Source organism: Diabrotica virgifera, chromosome 2, assembly GCF_917563875.1.
Source record: "Diabrotica virgifera virgifera chromosome 2, PGI_DIABVI_V3a".
In the NCBI taxonomy this organism is placed as follows: domain Eukaryota; kingdom Metazoa; phylum Arthropoda; class Insecta; order Coleoptera; family Chrysomelidae; genus Diabrotica; species Diabrotica virgifera.
Genome location: NC_065444.1, coordinates 136695253 through 136703663, shown reverse-complemented (window position 1 = coordinate 136703663; position 8411 = coordinate 136695253). Strand labels below are relative to the sequence as shown.

The 8411-nt window shown below is 33.8% G+C and overlaps 1 long non-coding RNA gene across 2 annotated transcripts; it reads left to right on the top strand.

The window, feature by feature from the left end:
• The first annotated feature begins 667 nt into the window (after positions 1-667).
• LOC126880686 (uncharacterized) lies at positions 668-2704 on the top strand. 2 transcript variants are annotated; one of them, XR_007696677.1, is made up of 3 exons: positions 668-764; positions 1929-2086; positions 2551-2704. It is a non-coding gene; the product is annotated as an uncharacterized LOC126880686 (long non-coding RNA). The 2 variants fall into 2 exon arrangements; XR_007696678.1 differs by lacking the exon at positions 668-764 and adding an exon at positions 961-972.
• The last annotated feature ends 5707 nt before the right edge of the window (positions 2705-8411 follow it).

Below are 8411 nucleotides of genomic sequence, written 5' to 3'. Positions count from 1 at the left end.
TGCCGTTGTCAAAATACAAAATATTATTAAATTAAACAAAAATGTTGTTGCTTAGTAAAATTTTTTTAAATTTTTGTATTTTGACAACCCAGATAGCACGGCACGTCCCGAGGACGTCTGTTTCAGGTCCCACTTAAGTCCGAATGTCCGGGGACCTCAATCGGACGTCCCCAGGAACTAGAAATCCGGACGTTCCCAGGAAGTCCGTTTACGGACATCGCCAGGACGTCTGTTTCAGGTCCCACTTAGTCAGAATGTACTGGAACCTTAATCGGCAGTCCCCAGGAATTACAAATACAGACGTTCCCAGGAAGTACGATTACAGAGGTCCATAGGAATTACGAATCCAGACCAATTCAGGAAAAATGTCAGTTTACGAGCTGTCCGTATCGTGTATAGAAAAATTGACCCAACCTTTTTTTCTGGTTTTATTTAAAATGCCATAACGTTTTTAGGACTTCATTTAATTTTTTAATAATCCAGAAATTAATTAATTACATACCTCTCATCAATATTTTAGTTATTTTAATTTGTTTCGGTTGGATGGTTGCAGTGAAGTGAATGCCTGTCAACGATCAACGAGGAACGAGGTGTTGGCGGTGGCGTGGGTGTTTGTGTTTTGTTATTGTGTTTCTTGTTTCTTCATTTCTTCTGATTCTGTACTTCTGTTTGATTTCATAATTTCATCATTTGCTTTGATCACTTGATGGTATCAACTTGGCGATAATTAAATTAGATATTATTATTATTAGTGTGAATTCTTGGTAAGTTTTTAAGTTATTTTTATACTTGGTTTTCTTTGCAAGATACTTACTGTGTTTTATCTGCTAGCTGAGCATATTTTTATTTCTATAGGTCTTGTTAGTTTTGTATGTTTTGGTTGAGCAAAATTTTATTTTTGTTTTGTTCTTTTTGTATGTTTTGGCCGTAATTAGATATTCATATCCTTGGAATCATTAGTGTGAATTCTTGGTAACTTTCTAAGGTTATTTTTATACTCCCTTTTTATTCGCAAGATATTTAATTTTTTATAGTTTTGTACATATAGAAATGTAAGTACAAGTACAATGCAAAAGAATTACATGCAGGCAAAAAGAAAGAACAATGCTACTTCTTTCTACTTCTTTACGTCTGAATAAAAGAAGTAGACCTATTCCAGTCGTTAATTGTAGGGAGAACGAAGACATCATTGTTGAGAGCCATGAAATATCTAATGTTTCTGAGAAACCGTCCAACAATGAGCTTCAGAATGTTCATTCAACTGACCAGCAGAGAACTGAAGATTCTGTAAAACCTAAAGATTTTTAGTGGATTGGGCTTTGCGTCACAAAATAACTCATACAGCCATTAATGATTTATTGAAATACTTCACAAATTACTTTCCAGAACTTCCTACTGCTGCAAAACCATTATTAAAAACGTGTAGAGAAATACAAAGAAAAACTGTCCCACCTGGAGAATATCATCACTTTAGTGTAAAGTCTTGTTTAGAAACGTTATACATTCAGAATATTAATTTATTGAAAGACAAAAATATTTTTAAACTTGTTACTAATATTGATGGTTTACCTTTAGCAAAAAGTAGTGGTAGTCAGGTGTACCCTATTCTGTGTAAGTTGAAAGGAACAACATTTGTAGAAATGATTGGTATTTATCATGGCTATGAGAAGCCAGCCTGCAGAGGCTAATATTTTTTTAGACATCTTTGTATCAAGCCTTATTTACCTTATAAATTATAAAACGGTATTGAAATAGATGGTCGAACATTTTCTATAAAAATTAATTCTATTGTTTGTGATGTACCAGCAAAAGTTTTTATTACATACACAAAGGGTCATTCTGGCGATGCTTCATGTAGCAAATGTATAATTATTGTGTACGTAAATTGAGTATGTAAATTATTAATTTTCAATTGGTATCTATTATAGGTAAAAGACATCAAAATTTGGCGGATCAAGCACTTATAATTTTATCAAAAGAGTAATGTCAACTATATTGGCAGACAGTCTTATTATTGAGTATAGTTGGCTGGGTCGGAAAGGAAAACGTAGCCTTGAGAGTACGATGGTGGGAAAGCTGTTTGTATGTGAGTATTATATTACAATAACTACCACTTAAAAAGATATTTTAAAAATATGTGCTTAGATGAACTCACATATTTAATTCATATTATAATCAAACACAACGCAACAATATTTGATTGTGCTTTTGTTTTTCAATAACTGTTAATTCTAATTGAGCCTAATCCCCAGCCCGTTGAAAGGAAAACAAAAAGGCTAACACGTCAGTTTAAAATTCATAAGGCTGATCAGCCTATGTGATGGAGCAGTACGACAAGTGATAAGGGCATGTGGCTCAGTGATACTCCCTCATAGATCCCTACCGGAAGGATATATAATCATATATTTTCAGCAATATAATATAGTAAACACTGAACTAAAAATGTAATAAAACTGTAATGTAACAAGACAATCGATAGCCAGTAGTTATTTTGTATAAAAATTAATTATTTTAAATATATTTCTTATAGTGTTTATTTTTCAATTTTAGCTGCAGCTGACAAAAGTGGTATTTCGCCAAACAAAAAAAAAAACGGAGTAAGCGATTAGAAGTTATATGAAAAGGGGAAAGGAGAGGCTGACAGCGAAAGAAAATAAAAATATGAATTAACATGAACATTATTTATGAAATTTTAATAAAAATTTGTTTGAAATATATTTGTTTTTTTTTTTCATTTTAAATGCAGATTTCATCTTTAAAAGTTTTAAGTAAATTCAGTATAAAACAATTTAATATTTCCTTTTTGACATTCTTTAAGAGCTTAGGCGCAAAATTTTGTGCCAATGCTTTTTAAATACATTCATTTTTTTTAATCCTAAAAAAGGATTTTTGTAAAATTTAAAAACTGAATGAAACATTACATTATTACTGAGGGCCGAAAGTTCCTGAAAACTTCTATAATGTTTATTTTAACAAGTTGCAGGGGTAAAAAACAGAAAATTTAGTGTGATTTTTAATATCAAATATCTCATTCAAAAGAAACTTTGTTTATTTTAAGGGACTTTCGGCCCTCGGTAATAATGTAATCTTTCATTCTGTGTTTAAATGTTTCCAAAATATTTATTAGTTTTATCAGGATTCGAAAAAAATGAATGCATTTAAAAAACATTGGTGCAAAATTTTGCGCTTACGCTGAAATTTTATAAAAACTTTCGGTAGGCACACCCAAGGAGGGTTTGGTCGGCCGTTCTAAGGAGGGTTTGGTTGGACGTCCCAAGGAGGTTTTGGTCAGATGTCCCTAGGAAGTCTTGCTCGGACGTCCTAAGGAGGGTTTGGTCGGATGTCCTGAGTACGGATGATTTTGTAACATCAGACGTCCTCGGTACGTCCCGAGGATGTCCCAGGACCTGAAACGTATGTCCTCTGGACGTACGAATGTCCTAGCGGTACGTCCCAGGTAAGTCCCAGGGATGTACTTGTGCTGTTTGGGAATGACATCCGATTTGGACGTCGAAAACGTTAATAAAATAATTTTTTTAGTTAAATTGTGGCTTATTTTGCATTTAGAATAGTTGATTATAATAATTCACTTAGGTACGTATAAAAATTATTTTAACAATATTTTGTACCTACATGTCATGTCAACTAAATACATATAATTATTTTGCTAACCTAAATATATACTTTTATATATACACATTGATTTATTACAATTAAGTTTGAAACATCTGAATAATTCTGCTTCCCTTCCATTAACAAATATGTTTCCATCAAACAAACACTAAACATATCAAAATAGCATGTACCAAAATGTATAGTCACTGCGCAAGCTAAATAATGACGTCACTGACTTGATGAAGTTTAATTCGCGTACCTAACTTTTTTATTTGCGTACACGTTAGCGTGTACCTAGACACAGCGAAATATAACCATAATAAAAACTAATGCAAAACTATGTGACGTCACGTGCCGTTTGAACTATTTTATACCGCTGAAGACTTTAAATTTATTTATTTATTTATTCACGGGCAAGCCCTATTCCGATATAAATTTTACAGTGTTCTAAATTATATAACATAATTATATTTTTTTTATAATTATACAATTATATAACATTAATGTTAACCAATTATATAACATAAACTATCGTAATATAACATATAACCAAGTGGTTTGAGAAAAAATAACTCGTATGAGTAATACAGTTACAAAAAAGAAAAAAAAAAAGAATAAGATAACATTAGGTCAATACAATTACAAACAAAAGATATCACCTAAATCAATTCGGAAATGTTGTAAGGTATAACGGTTTTAAGTTATCTAATACATACAGGTCATGTAACACTAATCACAATACAAAAGCTCTGGCCGAAAATATTAAAAAGTTAAAAAGTTAGGGAAGAAATTAGGTTTTTAAAGCGGGAAACTGATATATTAAAAATTTCGAGGTTATTTAATGAGTTAGCTAATCGAAGAGTTCTAGGAATAAATGTGTTGTAAGAATAATTGAATCTATGAAAAGAGACATAAAAGGTTTGCACCTGCCTAGTCGAACGACTGGGGACAAATAGAGATATTTTGGAGAGAAGTTCGGGGCAGTTACACAGCCCGTTGATAATTTTAAATAAAATAATTAAGTCTCTTTGTTTTCTGCGTACCTCAAGAGGAGGTAAGTTCAGTATGCGCTCTAATACAGAATAGTCATAGTATACATGCAACTTACTGGCAGTATATCTCAGAAAATTGTGTTGGACAGCCTCAATCTTCAGTTTATGAGTAAAGTAATAGGGGGACCAAATTGTGGAACAGTAATCGAAATGAGATCTAACCAGGGAGAAATAAAGAGATTTAATAGCTGAGATGTTTGTAAAGTCTCTAGTGGTTCTTTTTATAAAGCCAAGCATCTTCATAGACTTCTGTATTGTACTGTAAATGTGTGATTTATAGCTAAGGGCGGAGTCAAGGATCACACCTAGATCCCTAGTTTCAGAGGCAGAATGTAAGGTCAGATTATTTATACTATATTCGAAGATGATTGGATGATGAGTTCGGTGGAAACGAAGAATATGGCATTTGGATGCATTCAAACACATACCATTTTGCATACACCAGTTAGATAGGCGATCAATATCACCTTGTAGACTAAGTGAATCAGCCTCAGATGTGATTATTTTAAAACATTTTAAATCATCAGCGAATAACAAAGTTTCACTTACTTGGAAACAGGGTATTAGATCATTGATAAATATATTAAACAACAGAGGTCCCAAGTGTGATCCCTGTGGTACACCTGAGTTAACAGAGATGGTATGAGAATAGTGATGATTAACCCTGACAATTTGCGATCTTTGCGTAAGATAGCTCTTGAGCCACTTCAATATAAGGCCATCAACTCCGTATAAATAAAGTTTATGAATCAAGAGCTCATGATTAACTTTGTCGAAAGCTTTGGAAAAGTCAGGATACACAGAGTCAACTTGTAAACCCCTCTCAAGAGCATCTGTCAAAAAATCAACATATGTTATGAGACCCAATTCTGCTGATTTTTTGGATGTAAATCCAAATTGTTGGGCCCCCATAATTGGCGAGAAGTCATAACTTAAATAATCGGAAATAATGCTCTCAAAAACTTTAGGAATAGCACTAAGAATACAAATGGGACGATAGTTACCTATATCCGATTTTCGACCTGATTTATATATTGGAGTGACATAAGAGTTTTTCCAGTAGTCTGGAAATTCCCCTGTTGATAAAGACTTATTAAATATATAAAAAAGTGGGCGCGATAGAATGAAGCTGAATGTTTTAAGGAAAGTGGGGGGAATTCCATCAGGACCAGGACCTTTGTTGGTATTGAGTTCAGACAGTTTTTCGTAGATTTTTGAAATTTCAATGTGATAATTAGATACATTAACCAAAGGTGAAATCTGGGTTACATGCGGATGTAAGGATTGGTTAGTATAGACGGAAGAGAATTGGTTAGCAAAAAGATTAGCAATATCAGTTCCATTGAAGGCAGTACGATCTCCAAGAGTCATTGTATTAGGTATAGCGTTATTTTCCCTTTTACTACTTACAAATTTCCAAAAGGATTTAACGTTATTAACAATAGAATGTTCGGTACGTTGAATGTAATCAGCATAACACTGTCTTGATAAAAATTTACATCTAGTTCTTAAGTTACTAAATGCTGCATAACTTTCTGGACACCTTGTGCTCTTATATATCTTGTGCACTGATTTCTTCTCGTGAAGCAACTTCTTCAGCTCAGAGGAGTACCAGCATGGATATTTCTTATCACAGATTTTTTTTAGCGGAACAAAACAATCAATGATGGAATAAAAAATGTCGTAAAATACAGAAACCATGTCAGAGAGTACTTTTCCTTGAAGTGCACCATCCCAATTAATTGCTTGAAGGGATGAACGAATTGCTGCATAGTCAGCATGAACAAAGTCATAATAATACTCTTCACCAGATAAATGATCATTTGTGATTTTGAGTGGCAAACTGCATTCAAGCGGAGGATGATGTGTGTCCACTGGAATTAAAGTGTCGATAGCCTTCAATACATCAATACCCAATGGAGATAAAATGAGATCAAGCGTAACTCCTCTATCGTTGGTTATTTCGTTGGTCTGGAAGAGATTGAAAAAAGCACAGATATTGGATATAGTTTCAATAGAATCAGCTTCAGATTGTGTAGCTGTAGGCTGAGGAGAAGCAACGGAACAATAATCATCGACATCCCAAACTGCAGATGGAAGATTAAAATCACCCAATAGAAAAAGGTTTGCTCTATCATATTGCTCGCTTATAGTGATAAGCTGTTCAAAGTATGATTGGTATAAAGTAGCTATAGATTTAGGTGGAAAATATACTGTACCGATTATAGATTTGTTATTAAAGAGAACAAACAACTGTTCAATCGAAGGATCAGACTGAATTTGATAAGAAGGAATTGAGTTCTTAATGGCAATCAACACTCCCCCACCTCTACTGAAGACACTGGAGTCCTTAGAACGGTCAGTTCTGTAGATGTTGTAGTTGAGAAGTCCTAGTTCAGCATCCGTAATTTCAGGTGTGAGCCAGGTTTCAGTTAAGATAATGATATCATAGGAACAGTTGCTGACATTCAAGCTGAGGTCAGACAGTTTAGTTCTTAGTCCTCTAACATTTTGGTAATAAAGTATAGGGCTGCCCGGTTTTAGTTTTTTTTACAGATTTTCGGTGTATTGTTGAAGTATTTAATAGTTAAATTTTGCTCACCAGCCTGTTGACGCACTCTAAGTTCGTTTTTCACTGAATCGAGTTGCTTTTTCTGACAGGGAGTTTGATCAGATAGGAAAAATATTTTATTTGCCTGGCCTAATTTAACTTTGTTTCTTAAGATTTGATGCACTTCGCGAGCCGAGGAAAGAACGACTTTAATTGGTCTATGACCGTTTTTATTCTTCTTCCCAAAACGAAAGATATGTTTACTGTTGACACTTATCGCACCTTCACTCGCTCCAGATAAAAGTGTTTTTATTTGATTAATATCCTCAGTTGAAGTTGATGGTTCTGGGAGATTGAAGATAAGTAAATTATTTGACCTTTTTTGGCGTTCGTGTAGCTCATTTATGATGTCATCAGTTATTGGAAAGTTACTCTTGTTATCTTTTAGCATCTGGATTTCAGCTTTGAGTAAGGTGACTTCGCACTTCAGGTTTTCAACTTCTCTTAGAATTTTGGTTAATTAAATATGTATTTCAAAGTTATTACGAGTTTTTGAAGCGTGAAATTTTGGAAATCTCATTTTTAAACAAAACTGAACATTATTATCTAATAAAAAAAATGTGCAAGTTCCCTATTAGGCATTCCAAATCACGTGATATAATATGGCTGCTGGATGGCGAAACTGTCATCCATAGGCGTATCCAATGTTTAAACCACTTCATATTTACTTTGCTATCACAATTTCACAAATTTCGTTACACAATTAACAAAAAAACAAAACCAAACAGGATATTCTTTACAAATTTGTCAATATTCAATGTAAACATTAGATACGACATGACCACCCCCCTTAACTATGTCTATGGCCATGTCGCTTTAGCCATCCACCGACCACCACTGACAGTTCATTGGAATCCCTAATTAAACTCCGCACGACCATGCAACTCGAAACACAAGTACGCAAATACAGTTGCGTGAAGCGTGGCTCGAGGTCGTGCAATTTACGAGACTCGCTCGAACTGTAAATCCTTGTCCTGTAGTACGTGATTGAAGGTCACAGTCAATCGAGTGCATCGGTTGTAACAGAACGCTTTTTCACTGGTAGGTAAATTTTTGGTTAATTTTATTGTCGTACGCGATATATTATCAATTTGGTCATGTGCTACAAACAAACAATTGTAACTTCGGTTTCT